Raw genomic sequence first — 16301 nt, 5'->3', positions numbered from 1 at the left:
ATCCAATTACATAATAATTGCAATGAACCAAGAAGATTTGTATCCCAGTTGCATGTTTGTTGTAATAAATAAAGTTTGAGTAGATCGCATTTATCCAATTGTATGGACTTGGGAATGAGTTTCCTAGTAGTCCACAAAACCTATAAAAAGTAGAAATTCATACACGAAAAGCTGAAAATGTTCATTGCCAATAAAGAAATGACCTGATCCGTTAAGTGAAAAGTCAATTAATTACATTTGCATGGGGAATTGATTTATAATTGTTATTAAAAGAGCTGACAAAGTGGGGAAGGTTCACAGGAAAGCCATAATGACCAGCGGTAGCTATAGATGAGGACCAAACCCTGCAGTTCAGACACTGACTTCAGTGGGAGCTGCACAAGCAGGCTCTGGATCTGTTGTGCTTTAAATGTATCCATAGAGCATATCTGCTGAAGCTTTTTTAGACATGTAGAGGATGAAACCAGAACATGTCAAAGGGGTGCTCTAGGTGCCTGGCCCGGGATTGCTTTTTCATAGCAAATTTTTAAAATACCGGGCCTAATTCTTATCTGATATGACGTATCTACAGTGGAGTACCTGGAGCTACATCAACTGAGGGACTAGCTCATGGGGGTTAATAGTCTGTCATTAAAAAGGATATTGCTTCAGCTGTGGAATTATTTATTAGGTATTATAAATAATATCTACTAAGACACTATGCTTAGTCTTTTGGCTTTGCTGATAGTCCAGCACTAGATTGCTCTATATTTAATGCATGAGAGATCCTAGCACAACCACTCCTGGCTGGTTAAGTGGGGTGATGGCGCTTTTATTTATTTATTTTTTTAAGATCTGCTGTGGCCAGATATCCAATGATATGACACAGCCAAGCAGCAGGGCTGACAGCCTCAATGGGCCCCAGAGCAAGGTGTGGCCCCAGAGCAAGGTGTGGGAGAGGGCAGATCCTTGCCCCCAAAAAGGGCAGGGCCAAAAGTGGAAAGGGCAGGGCTCAGGGCAGTCAACCCTTAATGTTGCTCACACCTCAGGATGACCTCCTGTCCCAGCATTCAGAGCCTCACAGAGCAGCATGTGGGAGCTCCCACAGCAATTCGAAGGGGCCCAGAGCTCCAGACCCTGGCACTGCCACAGTAGTGGTGGCAGCACTGGGAATTCTGGGCCCCTTTGAATCTCCCGGCCCCAGAGCACTTGCCTTCTTTGCCCCCCCCCCTCCACTCCTCAGTTAACCCACCTGCAGCTGAGTGTTCTTTCTTTTCAGGAATTAGGGGAATGATGCAAAAAAAAAAAAATTCTTTCCCATTTCTGAACCACATTTTCTTCAACTGTTCGCAACCCTTTCCTGTTTGCTCTCCTGTAATATCTTAGGATGCATCTACACTGCACTGTTATTTCAAGATCACTGGCATTGTTCTGAAATAACAATGTGAGATCTACACAGCCATTCCGTTATTTCGAAATAAATAACGGACGGCTTATTCCGAAATCTGTAAACCTCATTCTACAAGGAATAACACCTATTCCGAAATAGCTGTTTCGAAATAAGGCGCCTGTAGATGCTCCACTGCTGCTATTTCAAAATAGCCCCTCACCAGGGCCATTCTAAGTTATTCCTCCCCAGTGCCTCCTGGCGCTCTACATAGAGATAGCACGTCTACATTAGGGAAACCGGCCTCGGACTAATTTTCAGGCTTTCTTGCAGTGTAGCTATGCTATTTCAAAATAAGCTATTTCGGAATAACTCTAGAATAGCTTATTTTGAAATAAGTGTGTAGTGTAGACGTACCCTTAGTGAGCAGGTTTATGAGTCAATCAGCAAATTGTATTCCAATATGATTGAATTACTATGGACACAAGTTTCAAATGTGGTGTTATGAATCACACTGGAAATTTGTTTCTAACAGTTACCCTCTTCCAGTTAGGGAAGAGAAAAGGCCCATGTGTCCAATCCAAACAGCTCCCTGTCTGCACCCAGAGAAGATGCAAGTTTTCTGCATTGCAACTGCAATGAGTAACAACTAAGGCTGCATCTACACTGCAGGGCTTGACTCGAAAGAAGCTACTCAAATTGAGCTACGTCAATTGAGTATCTTACTTCGATATAGCTTATTTCAAAATAGGTTGCGTCTACACAACACTTATTTCGAAACAGAGAACTCTTCCTCCGACTTCCTTATTCCTCATACAATGAAGGTTACAAGAGTCGGAGTAAGAAGTCCTCCAGCTTGACAATATTTTGACACTGTTTTGAAATAACTGCCTGCTGTGTAGATGCTGACTAAGTTATTCCTGAATAGCGCTAGTTATTTTGAAATAGTGTTCCATTGTAGACGTACCCTAAGTTAGAATCTAAACCTCTGCAATTCAGTTCCATGCTGTGGTCTGATAACTCTTTTTTCTGACCCATCCATGGAGGAACGTGTACCATGTCCCTGTTCACTGGGGATCCATGACAGGCTGAGGACAATTATTTCTGGAGCTACCTTGGGCACATTGCCACCTGTGTGTAAGCAATGGTCAGATGCCTGAATCTGGCCAGAAAGTTTTGAGGTTTTGGTACCTTTGGGGAAAGCCCATTGTTTCATACGGTTCTCAGCAGTATTGCTGAATGACAGTCATTTGCAAGTTCTATTTTCAGGGTGCAGCTTATTCTGTGAGCAGTCTGTGTCATTTCCATCACTTTGCAGAACAAAATACTACATCGCATGATTAAGGGTGGCCAGAGCTGACCCTGAGTTTGCAAACTGCTTTGAATAGACCAGTGTGGTTTAAATGTGAAATATTCTTAGAACTAGGAGCTCAGAAATATTGTGGTCTGAGTCGCCTCTAAGCTGCACTACTGTACAGCAGCCAATCGAGGGCCATGCAGGGCTCAGGGCTGTGGTGGGGAGAGATGCCTCTCCCCTGGCCCCAACCTGAGACCTGCTGTGGCAAGGAGAAGCGCCTCTGCCCCAGTCTTAGCCCTGGAGCTGCCATGGTGGGGAGAAGTGCCCAGAGCTGTCCTGTCCATTCGAGTTTGGGGCAACTCCCCAAGGCCTGTGTGATGGAAGGGCCCTGCAAGGCCCAGGGCAGCCCAGGGGATCCATTGGGACCCTGGCACAGGCAGCAGAGGTGGTGGTGGGAAGCAGAGCAACCAGGCCCCAGGCTGCTCCCCTCCCCGGGCTCCCAGCTGCGTTGCTGGGGAAGAGCTGTCGGGAAAGGGGTGGGACTGCCCCCCACATTCTCCAGAAGTGGGAATAGGAGCCACTGGAATGGAGCAGGTGGGCGTTGGGTCGCTCTGCTTCCCATTGTCCCCAGTGAAGGCAGGGGTAGGCCCAACCCCTTCCGCTGGCACCAGGCCACATTGCTCGGAGAGAGAGGACATAAGGTGCAATTGGGGTGGGAAGAAGTGGTGGGCAGGGCATGGACCAGGTCCCTTACACCTTAGGGAACAGCCCTGAAGGTGCTTCTCCCCCTCCCCCCCGTTTGCCCCCCAGCCCAGTGGGTTGGGGGAAAGTCCTCTCTCCCCACTGTAGCTTTTGGGTATCCTGCACCACAGACTCCTTATCCCTGGCCCCACGCTAGAGCCCTCACTCCCTTGTACTCCAATCTTCTGCCTGAGCTCTGTGCCCCCTCCCACACTCCAGATCCCTTGGCCCCCCCATTCTGCCACCCATCACGCCCATATCGGTGCACATTACAGCTTCATTCTGTAATGAATGCACGTAGATGGGAAGAACTAGAGGATGGTGGTTTTTAGACCAAATGCGTACTTGTTCTTTTCTGTGCCATCTCACTCCTGCCAGTAAGACACAGCAATTGCACATTCACCTGAATAAGGAAATCTGTTCCATTACATGAAGTTGAGTTAGTTTCAAGAGACCACAAGACCACAACAGGAAGCAGCAGTAGTTCTCTGGGACTTCTTGTGATCACAGTTCTAGTGATAAGTCACAGTCGCTTTAGTCAGCATGACATAGTTAGATGAAATCAACCGCAAGTGCAAAGTCAGAGCAAAGAAATGAGGACTGGTCTTGGGGGTGGGCTGCCTGGGGTGCCTGGTGGTCAAGAGAGTGCTGTGCAGCAGCACAGAGGTGTGCACCCCTGCGGAAGCACCCAGATTTCTTTCTGCTTCCTCCTGGCAGAGGAGCATTGGGGGAGCAGTGACACACAGATACTGTTCACCCCCCTCAAGGTTCCTTCCTCTTTCCCCATGGGACTATGGTGTGGAGGGGGGGTCAGGAGTGAGGAGCATCACCAGGTGCTGTGTACATCCAGATGTGTGGGTAGGAGCAGCATTCAGTGTGTATAGGCGGGGGGGGGGGGGGAGAAGAGAGAGGAGAATGAGTAGCAGTGCCAGTTGCTCTGTGCATCCAGGTCAGTATCCATATAGGGACTTTGTGTGTCATGTCTGAGAATAACCAAATTCAGGACAAATTACTGATGCACCCCAAAATGCTGTTGATTATTCTCTCATGAGATATATCAAACCAGCCACCAGAGTAAACTTCTGCCTCACCACTCTGGCTTACAAGAAGTCATAAAAGCAGCTTCCCAAGGAACTCCAATCCTTGTATCACCATCCAAAATACTGGACTCAGAGAGGAGTGATTCTTTCCAAACAGTCTTCTGGTCCCAAAGAACCAGCTACACACCCAGGTCAATAGATTACTTACATCTTACCCTGAAATCACGCTGACAATCCTTTAGTATCTAAAGGTTTATTTATAAAAAGAAAGAGGAGTGGGAGTTAAAATTGGTTAAAGGAATCAAAGGCACACAGTAATTGCCAAGGCTCAGGCGTGTAGCAGTGATGGAAATTTAATTAGCTGCTGGCTTAGGTCAAGATTGGTTGCTTCCAAATCATTGGCAGAACCTCAGTCTCTGTGACACTGCTTCCATTGGCGTAAGTCCATAGTCCAGATCAGGAAAGAGGCAAAACGATGTGTTTCCAGGGATTTTTATAGCTTTGTTCTTACTATGGAAAATTACAGGTCAAGATGGAGTATGGAGTCACATGTCCATACATAACTTTGCTTAGTCACGGCAGTGGCCATTACCTACACTTCAGAGGGAACATCCACAGGAAAGTCCATTCAGTGCAGATGTCTCCCACCCATGGTCCAGTGTCCATTAAGCGTTTCTTGGTATTGAAACCTTTCTGACAGATGCAGCCAGGGCTGGGTTCAGTATCTAGGGGTTCCTCTCCATCCATCCAACACAGAAGCGACTCAAGCTCCCACCCAGTAACCTGGCAAATTCACACACCACTTCTGGGCACTTCCGAGAGACAATGCTTCCCCACGTGCAAGCACAGCGTCAGTGTAGAAAAGAGACTTTAAAGAGAAGGGAGGGAAATACATTGGCATTCATTTGGGAAAACAAAACAAAATGCAGGACTATGTAGCACTTTAAAGACTAACAAGATGGTTTATTAGGTGATGAGCTTTCGTGGGCCAGACCCACTCTCTTCCTTCTCATAGAGCTCTAAAGTCTAGCCCCTGCATTTGCAAGATTCTTCCTGCTAACTGTGAGCCCTTTCAAGTGGAACAATTTAGCACCGTTCTGCTTTTCTGTATTCCCGCAAAATTACAAACATGGGTGACCATATCTGAGCTATCCTGGCATTTATTACACAGTTTGTGTTGGGTCACAAGTTAAGTTGATTACAATGAGCAAAATACTACTCCATCTGCTGAATATCTAACACATCTAGTGAAGCAGGAACAAACTGCATTTATACAGATACCCCAAAGGTTTCTCTCCCATTCCAGCTAGCTGTAAGGGATGCATTCTTTCAGGTCCTCCTTACATAAAACCACTTAATTTTAACCCTCTCTCCAAGATGTGCTGGCTAGATACTTTGTGGCCATTACAAATAATATAGGTACATAGCTAATATTTATATCTTCAGCCGCAAAAAAGACACATGGGTACAAATGGCATAATAGAATCATAGAGCTAAAATCAGGAGGTCATCAAGTCCAGCCCCCTGCCCAAGGCAGGACCAATCCAAACTAAATCAACCCAGCCAGGGCTTTGTCAAGTCGAGACTTAAAAACCTCTAGGGATGGAGATTCTACCATCTCCATAGGTAACCTATTCCAGTGCTTCACCACCCTCCTAGTGAAATAATTTTTCCTAATGTCCAACCTAGACCTCCCCCACTGTAACTTGAGACCATTGCTCCTTGTTCTGCCATCTGTCACTTCTGTGAACAGCCTTTCTCCATCCTCTTTGGAACCTCCTTCAGGAAGTTGAAGGCTGCTATCAAATCCCCCCTTACTCTTCTCTTCTGCAGACTAAACAAACTTAATTCCCTCAGCCTCTCCTAATAGGTCATGCTTTCCAGCCCCCTAATCATTTTGGTCGCCCTCTGCTAGACCCTCTCCAATGCGTCCACATCCTTTCCATAGTGGGCGTCCAGAACTGGACACAATATAATCATAGTTAGCAAATCATAACCTTTTCACAGAGGGTATGCCCAGATTTTGACAAAGCATTTTTGTTATACATTGACACTTCTAATGCGAGAAGCTGTAGGAAAACAGAACCAAAGAAAGTTCCTGTGACACATTCATCAGTGTCTGGGCCACCGCTTCCTGTATCAGTTTTCCGTTGGGGGTGTGTGATGCTATCAGACTAAAATATGACCAGACAGAGCTCTGTTGAAACCACCATTGTATATTTGCAACAAATCTTGTAAAAAAGTTGTTGAGTAAAGTGTTTGGTTATGTTTAGACTACATGCCTCTGCCGACAGAGGCATGTAAATGAGACTACCGGACATAGTCAATGAAGCGGGGATTTAAATATCCCCAGTTTCATTAAAATAAAAATGGCCACCGTGCTGTACTGGCTCAGCTCATCGTTGGCACAGCACGGCAGTCAAGACATGGATCAGTGGACAGGGAACACCTTTGTCGACCGCTCCTGTAAACATTGTTTCACAAGGCATAAGGGAGCGGTCAACAAAGGCATTCCCTGTCGACCGATCCACGTCTTGACTGTCGCACTGTGCCAACGATGAGCTGAGCCAGTACAGCATGGTGGCCATTTTTATTTTAATGAAGCTGGGGATATTTAAATCCCCGCTTCGTTGACTATGACGGGTAGTCTAATTTACACGCCTCCGTCAGCAGAGGCATGTAGTCTAAACATAACCAAACACTTTACTCAACAACTTTTTTACAAGATTTGTTGCAAATATACAATGGTGGTTTCAACAGAGCTCTGTCTGGTCATATTTTAGTCTGATAGCATCACACACCCCCAACGGAAAACTGATACAGGAAGCGGTGGCCCAGACACTGATGAATGTGTCACAGGAACTTTCTTTGGTTCTGTTTTCCTACAGCTTCTCGCATTAGAAGTGTCAATGTATAACAAAAATGCTTTGTCAAAATCATGTTTTATTAAAACAGGCTTTTTCTTTGTATGGTTTATTATGGGAATAATGATAATTTTGAATCTCTTTAACAATTAAAAGTAAAACTTGGCTAGACCAAGAGTGGATTGAATCTGCCCTTGCAGTGTGATTCCCGTATGTCTTATGTGATCTTGCCAAGAGCTAAAGAAAATAGTCAATTAATTGATACAAGCTCTTTCATACAGCACATTAAGTTTGTAATGACATTTCTCCTGTGTACAGTTTCAAGACTGGTTACAGGCATTAGCTTTGAAATATCAGTATTGCATGGCTTTTTTATATATATACAAAGTGTCTGACAACTACAGGTAAGTCTTTCTTCCTCCAATCAGGTAATCTGCATAAACACAGACTATTTAGTTTTCAGATCCCTAACTGTTACCAATTCCAAGGATGGACTCTGTCCTTAAGAGATACCATCCGTTTTCTCTAGTATGTTAGTCTCAAGGTTCTTTTGTCTATTGCCAACCTCTGCTTCCACATATAATCAGATGTCAAGTGCACTGAGAGACTATGGGACATATCCACAGTGTCTAGAAATGAGAATTTACCTGTCATCCTCTGCATACTGGAGAGACTAATTGCACAGCTGTTCTGCTCTACATTTTTAGCTGCCCAGATTCTCTGTGACACAGACTGTTCACTTACAGAATCAATATGGAGACATTCCTGTCCCAACAACACTGCCTCCCCAGCAAGCTGGTCAAACAAAGCCACTTGGTCATCCTAGGGCTGTTCACATTCCCTGACAATTTTCATCCAAAACCTTAACTAAATGCTTTACACTGGATCCCTCCAAAGCAAAGCCCCCAGATCTATTTTCAAGAGTTAGGAATTGAAACAAGCCTCTCGATGAATGAACTGTTGCCTTCCACAGACAGAAATTCATCTTGGTCTGCCTCAAGCAAATCACTTTCACATCTCTCAATTGCAATCAATTACTTACAAAAAACCTGAGAATTCTTCGGCTCAGGAACCTCTTTAGGCAACAATTCATCTTTCGCAGGAATTCTGCTCTGATCCTCTTCACCGAGACTAGGGGTTGTGCTAAAGACACATTATCTCAAACAAGAACAAACTCTTTCTGGGTTGCACTTAGAGGAGTTAAAAGGGTTAACTGGTTAACTGTTTTCACTTAGGGCCTGCCACCCAGCCTGCTGCCCAGACCCTCTAGAGCCAGGAGGTCCACAGCCATGAGGACTACAGGTCCTGCATCACAACTGTGTGTGAAAGAAGTCAGTGAAATTCTCTTTATCTTTTTTTAATATAAATTTTTGGATTTTGGGGAAAATAGTTTTATTATATTTTATCTCTGGGGTGTGGGAGGAGTTAGGTATTCCAGCTCCTGGGAAATGGGAGGGTTCTACCAAGTGTGTGTGTGTGTTTGTGTGTTTGTGTGTGTGTGTATCCTCTATCAAAGGGCTGTGTGTGCTGGAAAATGACCTTGCTGCAATCATGTACAGAGAGCAGGATGGAATTCATGCCTGTGGAAAGACCCAGCACAAGGTTTATGCATAACTTCAGGTCTCATGTAAAGACTCAGGCTTTAAGAGGTGTGCAGGTTTTGTGCTAACCCCTGGCTGAGGGATGAATTTACTCCTTACTGAGGTTTTGTTGGGGACGGTTCATCTGAAGGAAAACCTAAGTTTGTTTAAAAACGTATTAGAAAAGTGGTAGACGCGTGTGCAAATCACAAATGATTTGTCAATTGTGAAGCATAATGAAAACGGAAGGTTGTTCATGAAGGAAGAAGCTGCCATCTTGTCTCTCCGCTGGCAGTCTGGAGCTAGGGACTTTCACAGATGTTTTCAGGTAAGTTCTGTCATTTAATGCATTTTACAAAAAAAAAAAAAAAAAGTGGTTTCATACAAACATTTTCTATGGATGCTTTTCTAGTCAATAATAATTTGCATTTCAGTAGCGTCTTCCAAGTGAGAAAGTTATTAATTTACCCTCACAAACATTCCTGTGATTATTGGCCCCATTAGTCAACTCCATGGGTGTTCTGGGGCTGGAGTACCCCGGGGGCAAATGGTGGGTGCTGAGCATCCATTGGCTGGCCCCCTATCAGCAACTCCCACTCCCCCCAGTGCCTCCTTCCCACCAGCAGGCCCCATCAATCAGCATCTCCTCTTCCTTCCCCACGCCTCCCGCCAATTGCAATCAGCTATTTCAGGGCATACAAGATGCTCTGGGAGGTAGGGAAAAGAGTGAGGATGCAGTGCACTCAACCTGGCCAGAAGAGGCAGAATGGGGTGGAAAGATGAGGGGTGGGGGCAGGACCTTAGGGGAAGGGTAGGGTGGGGGCCTGGTTCAGAGCCAGGGTTGAACATTCCCCAGCATACTGGAAAAGCAGTACCCATGATTAGCCCAATTGTGCCAGCAGGGAAATGGACGCACGGAGAAGTCAAGAGATGAAGTGGCATTCCTGACAGGGAGCAGCTTAAAATGGCAGTGCTCCCTGGGAGACACTAAAACCATTCATACCTTGTTAAAATATGATAGTCGCACAGGTGTTTCTACCAATATTTTTTCAAATGTGTATTGAAATAGACTCTTTTGTGTAATAAATGTAATACCTTGGCAGCCAAATGCAGTTTTCCTCTCACACCCTGACAGTGTCTTGTTACTTCAGGCTGTTATAAATTGTCTTCATATTTTAATTACTGTAGGAAAAACACAGATTGGAAAATATGAATATAGATATTTCACAATGGAGGAAAAAAGAATCATGCAGCTGAAGGCACTTATTTGGCATGCAATACTCCGTCATTACCTGCAGCTGACATATTATCCCTGTAATTCTAGGAGTGTATTACTCAGTAACCAAGCTATTTAAAGCTCTTAATAATAAAATAATAATAATTAATTACATTCTCATTTACAAAGTGCACTCAGGAATGCCCATCTTACAACTTATTAAAGCAGATCTAGTAATGGAGACAAATTCAGCCCACACACACCGGCAGAATTTTAAGAAATTGACTGTTGATGCTCATGAAAACAACAAGTAGACCTGTGGCCCTTAGAAACTAACAAAAATGTATAGGATCATGAGCTTTTAAGGGTGAAACCCACTTCATCAGATGAGTTTTACCCTATATATTCATGAGACTTTATGCTCACGAAGGGTGCATAGGTTAACAGAGCTCATCAATGGTAAATCACATGATAAAATATTGATTGCTATAAAAGATAATGATGTTGAATCTCATGATGCCATGTCTAGCCATGCCACACCAATTCTCTGCACCCACACTTGATCCTTCCCTTTCAATGCCGGGCCTTTCCCTTCATTTCACCCTTTCTAGATCCTGGTTCTGTGCTAGGAACCATCCCTTTCCATGCTTATTCCCAACTTTGTCCTTTCCCCTGCTGATATGTGGGGTATGCCCTACTCTCTTTGTCCTAAGCCAAACCTCTATCACCTCCCCTTCCAGCCCTTGCCATACCTCTTTCATTCCTGTCCCCATGACCAACCAGAGGACCTTCTTTGTTATAAGAGGAAAGTCAACAGATTGTGAGGTAAGGTTCTTGACTGGGAATTCAATTGGTTAATCTCAATGGGATAGGTTCAAGCCCTGGGCAGAAATGTTTGCAATAAGTGAAAATCTCACAGATACTCACATGAATATTTGAATCATCCAACTAGGGAGTCAATTTACCTATAAATTTGCCTGGGAAGGAAAACACTGATTTTGTTTCAGCTGTTCTTGGAAATGGAGAATAAAATATGGTGGCATGTAGGGTACAGAGTGACTTATATGACCAATTGCACATCACAAATAATAAAAAGTCAAGGGTCCAAGTGGATAATTCATGGATAATCTGTATAAAACTGGACACTGAATAGTTTCAAGTAACAAACAATTGTTAAAATCAAAGGCTATTCTCTGGATAATTCATGAACAGAAAAAGGAGTTCAATATATTGAATATATTATGTGCCGTGAATAATCCCCCATCTACAGCAGTTGCTGCCAGGTTCAACTGCCCTCACATTTCCCTGCTCCCTCCACATCCAAATGTCCCTTCTTGGTTTTACCAGTCTCCCTATAATCAATATAAATGTTTTATGATTAATAAAGGAAATAAAATAGAATTACATTTTCTCATAGCTTCTTCTCAGCATTCAAAATTCTATGGATACACCTGCAGATAGACATAGCAAAGGGACTGTTTGCTTTCCGAGTCTTAAATGGACAAGGGTGAACTTTTCCAACTTGGGGAGCAAAGGGATGTTTTCTAAAATTTAGCCCATTAACCAAAAGGCGAGAGAAGGGGAATAGAACATAATGTTTTCCTATTCTCCTTAGCATTCATCTGCCATCCACTGCCACACTTTGGGGTCTCATTCTTTGCCCATGAAGTGTTCATGTGAAACTCATGGGAAAAAACAACCAACTAACCCTCTCATGTAGAGGAGATTATGGCTCGTCAGCAGTTTCTACCACTTGATTTAGATTATTACCTGGATGACCCTGACCCAACTTCTGGTTCACCTCTTTTCCCGTTGTGCTGATTAATCAACAAGTCATGCTGGCAATAAGGTTAGGCTGCAGCAAAGTATTCTGTTTCCTCAGAGGACGCGTTTTGTGTGGGGCTCATTCTTTGCTGCAGAGGATGGTGAAATGATGTGATGAGAACATTTGTTCCTTATGTTGTGCTTAAGTGCAAAATGAAACTGTTTGTTTAGTCTATATCTTTGAGAGGATAGTGAAGTAGTTCACGCATTTGTCTGGGAAGGAAAACACTGATTCTGTTTCAGCTGTTCTTGGAAATGGAGAATAAAATCTGATGCTATGTAGAGTACCACAGTTATTAATGGGTGCTAACCTTCAGAGGGCAGTGTTTTAACAAAGATCCCGCCTGTGGTGGGAAAATGATTCATGAGGCTGCTCCTGTTTCCCCATCAACAGAGGTGGGAGATGGCGGCTGTCAGCAGAACTAAATTGTATAAGACCCTTTAATACTACTCATAATAATAACAGATATATATATAGTGCACTCACAGCAGTGCTTCACATAGATTTAAAAAGAAGCTCTGATCCCTGTCCTGAAGTCCTTATAGATTCTAGAAAAGCAAAGCACAAGGAGTAGGGAAAGGTGAGATAAAGAATAAACAAGTAGATGTCTACACACCTTACATTACATAGAAAGCAAACCACAATCTTTATGATGTTTTTTTTAAAGCAGAAGCTGAGCTCGGGCAAGAAGGAAGAAGACAGCACAACAGGAGTAGTCAGTCATGGGCAGCAAGCAAGGTGGAATTGGAATGTTTGTAGGAGAAATTTCAAGGGTGAGCATGCTTGGCAATCAAGATAAGGAAGGCAGTACCAGGCATTGGAAGCACCAAGATAGCAGGGAGGGGAAAGCGGAAGGAAATACTGGGAACAAGAAGATGAAAAGAAGGGGCGAAATGGGGAACAAGTTGTAGGCAGGACCAAGCCATGCAACCCCTTAAAAAAAAAAGACAGGTGCTTGAACTTCCCACCACAAGCAGTAATAATATGTGGAAGCAGCCGTGGAAACACAAGGATTATGGTATGTTACAAAATGACTACACAGCACCCTGGAATGACCCTCTACAACCAGAAGTATGGAGAAGCTGTGGAGTTGTATTTCTACAAGCGTGGAAGGGAACCAAAATTGGGCGGGGAGTGTAGGAACCATTCCATCCCACCCACAGTTCCTCATATGGCTGTGGACTTACAGACATATGTGTAAGTGTAGCGCCAAACAAGAACATGACTCAGTGTGATAGGTGAAGAGAAACCTGGAAAGTCCAAAATTCTGAGAATCCCATAGGGTATGTCTACACTACAACGTTAATTCGAACTAACTTAGTTCGAATTAGTTAATTCGAACTAAGCTAATTCGAACTAACGCATCCAGACTAAAAAACTAGTTCGAATTAGCGTTTTGCTAATTCGAACTAGCATGTCCACATTAAGTGGACCCTGAACCGGGCTTAAGGGTGGCCGGAAGCAGTGCCGGCAGGGCATCAGAGGAGGACTTAGAGCGTGGAGATGCTGTCTCAGGCTAGCCGAGGGCTGTGCTTAAAGGGTCCCGACCCCCACCCCGGACACACAGTTCTCAGGGGTGCTCCGCTTGCAAAGCAGTCCTGGCTTGGATTGCCCGGACTACCCACACTGGGCACATCACACCACTCGGCCATCAGCCAAGCTGCACTTGCCACAGGCTGCCATCTGGGGAGAGGGGGCAATAGGGGGGCTGCAGGAGAGCTTCCACCCCCAGAAGCCCGCAGAGCCAGCCCAGTCCTCCCCATCGGGGGCTCGTGCCCCATTCCTCCCTCACCTCCTTCCACTTACCCTTCCCTAGCCCCTCTTCTTGATGTACAAAATAAAGATAACGTGTCTTCCAAAATGGAATCTGTCTTTATTGAACAAAACTGGAGGAGACTGGGAAAAGGAGGTGGGAGAGGGGAAGAGAGAGGCTGGGAGAGGGGAGGGCAACTAAAATGATCAGGGGTTGGGAACAGGTCCCATCTGAAGAGAGGCTAAAGAGACTGGGACTTTTCAGCTTAGAAAAGAGGAGATGGAGGGGGGACAGGATAGAGGTCTCTAAAAGCAGGAGTTGGGTGGAGAGGGTGCATACAGAAAAGTTCTTCATTAGTTCCCATAAAGAAGGACTAGAGGACACCAAAGGAAAGGAATGGGTAGCAGGCTTCAAACTAGTAACAGAAAATTGTTCTTCACAAAGCAAAGAGTCAACCTGTGGAACTCCTTGCTGCAGGAGGCTGTGAAGGCTACAACTAGAACAGAGTTTAAAGGGAAGTGAGATCAAGTCATGGAGGTTGGGTCCATGGAGTGCTATTAGCCAGGGGGTAGGAGTGGTGTCCCTGCCCAAGGTTTGTGGAAGGCTGGAGAGGGATGGCACGAGACAAATGGCTTGGTCACTGTCTTCGGTCCATCCCCTCCAGGGTCCCTAGGGTTGGCTGCTGTCGGCAGACAGGCTACTGGGCTAGATGGACCTTTGGTCTGACCCAGGACGGCCATTGTAAGCTCAGGCAGGGCTCAGGGTCGGGGGTCTCAGTGAACCCCCTTGATTCTCTTGAACACCTGCTCCTGGGTGGCCAGGCTGGCAGCTCTCCTGCCCTAGCCGGCCATTTTCCTGTGCCTAGTGCGGAGATCGTGGACGAGGTCCACGATGTCTGCACTAGCTCAGGCGGGTGCCCACCTCTTGCGGGCCCGAGCAAGCTCCCGGGAGCTGCCAGCCTAGTCCTGGGAAGAGGGGCAGGGCTGGGGGGCATCGGGTGGGTGGCTCGATCCGTGCCAGGTGCAGGGTCTGCTGGCTAGGTGCTGGCAGGCTTGCACCTGGCACGGGCACCGTAGCCAGCCCGTGCCCCTTTAAGGGGTCCGGGGCCGGGAGGGGGGCAATAGAGTTTCCCTGGTGTTGGCCAGAGTGGCCACCAGGGAAAGCTGGGGAGGGCTAGCCTCCCACTAGTTCGAATTAAGGGGCTAGCTAGTTCGAACTAGGCTTAATCCTCGTAAAATGAGGTTTTCCTAGTTCGAACTAAGCGCTCCGCTAGTTCGAATTAAGTTAGAACTAGCGGAGCGCTAGTGTAGCGCCTATGAAAGTTAGTTCGAACTAACGTCCGTTAGTTCGAACTAACTCTGTAGTGTAGACATACCCATAGAAAGGTTAGCCAGGGACATCAATCACCCAGGTCATTTAATATATGCATATATTCACCTACACATACGTTATGTTCTTTTTGCAATGTTCTAAGTATAGTTTTCTTATGAATTCAAAGTCCTGCAAGCTTGTTTGGAGTCTGTAAACCCATTAAGTTGGCTGAGTAGAGGACTACTGCTGGATTTAGATCCCAGCAAAGCTATATTCAAACATTTCTTTATTTAATTAGCCAATAGTTCACCAAAATTATAAACAATATACAGGAGACACAAGATGGGTGAGATCATATCTTTTATTGGCTCAACATCTGTTGGGGAGAGAGAAGCTTTTGAGCTTTCTCTTAAATATACAAGCCAGCAGTGACAGCTGTGTCAGAGAGCTGCAAACAAAATGGAATTAACATTCCATCATGGACATGGTAAATACATCAGGGTAAAGTCAAAGTATCTGATTCACACCTTCACACCCTGTCTTGCCTTCAGGGCCGCCTGATGAGTCATACTGTGTGAAGGGGACAATCTTGGGAGGTGCGTAACAGAGGAAGAATAGTGTTTTATAAAATGTAATATTTACATTTTACACCACCAATGGTCTTGGGGGCAGACCTTCAGTTTCTGTAAACTGTCATCATTCCAAATGATTCAGCAGCTGAGAATCTGATGCCTTGTTTGAGAAAATATATTCTGCTATTACTCCTAAATCCACTGGGTCAGCATTCTTAACAGAATCCATGTTGCAGAGGACAGGAGCAGTGGCTAGTAACATATGTGCATGAAAGAGATGTCTTATAGCTATCTCTTATCTGCATATAACATTTATTGTTATCTATACTCCCAAAAAATTTATTAAAAAGTCTATTGGAGTTACATATATATCAATTCAGGCCATACTTGGGAATACTAAGTCCCTATGAAGTGATTCAAATATTTTAAATCAATCTTCTCTATAAAAATCATACATCAGGAGATAGCCCTTTAGTTTGTTAGATCTCTCTAAAAACACAGGAGACTTTGGCTTCTTTGTTAACCTGAAGTTATTTGTATCAATTACGCATCGTCCATATATGTCATATATTTTGGTTGGAGAACAGAAATTCACGGTGGTGTTTCTTAGTGTCATGAAATTTGATTTCTGTGGGAATGAAGCTAGATTACTAGTTCATCAGTTTTCGTTTGCTTAACTGAAATGAGATTAGGATGAACCAGTAAAAATATTTTATTTAAACACAGTTAATTCTTA

General features: G+C 44.6%; 1 long non-coding RNA gene across 1 annotated transcript; it reads right to left on the bottom strand.

The window, feature by feature from the left end:
• Positions 1-5160: 5160 nt before the first annotated feature.
• Positions 5161-10837, bottom strand: LOC112547704 (uncharacterized). Its single transcript, XR_016349980.1, has 3 exons — positions 9984-10837; positions 8351-9223; positions 5161-5312 (listed from the first exon to the last, which is right to left on the bottom strand). It is a non-coding gene; the product is annotated as an uncharacterized LOC112547704 (long non-coding RNA).
• Positions 10838-16301: the final 5464 nt, after the last annotated feature.

Source organism: Pelodiscus sinensis, chromosome 6 (genome assembly GCF_052426305.1).
Source record: "Pelodiscus sinensis isolate ZL-2025 chromosome 6, ASM5242630v1, whole genome shotgun sequence".
NCBI lineage: Eukaryota > Metazoa > Chordata > Testudines > Trionychidae > Pelodiscus > Pelodiscus sinensis.
This window is presented reverse-complemented; position numbering and strand designations above follow the sequence as displayed.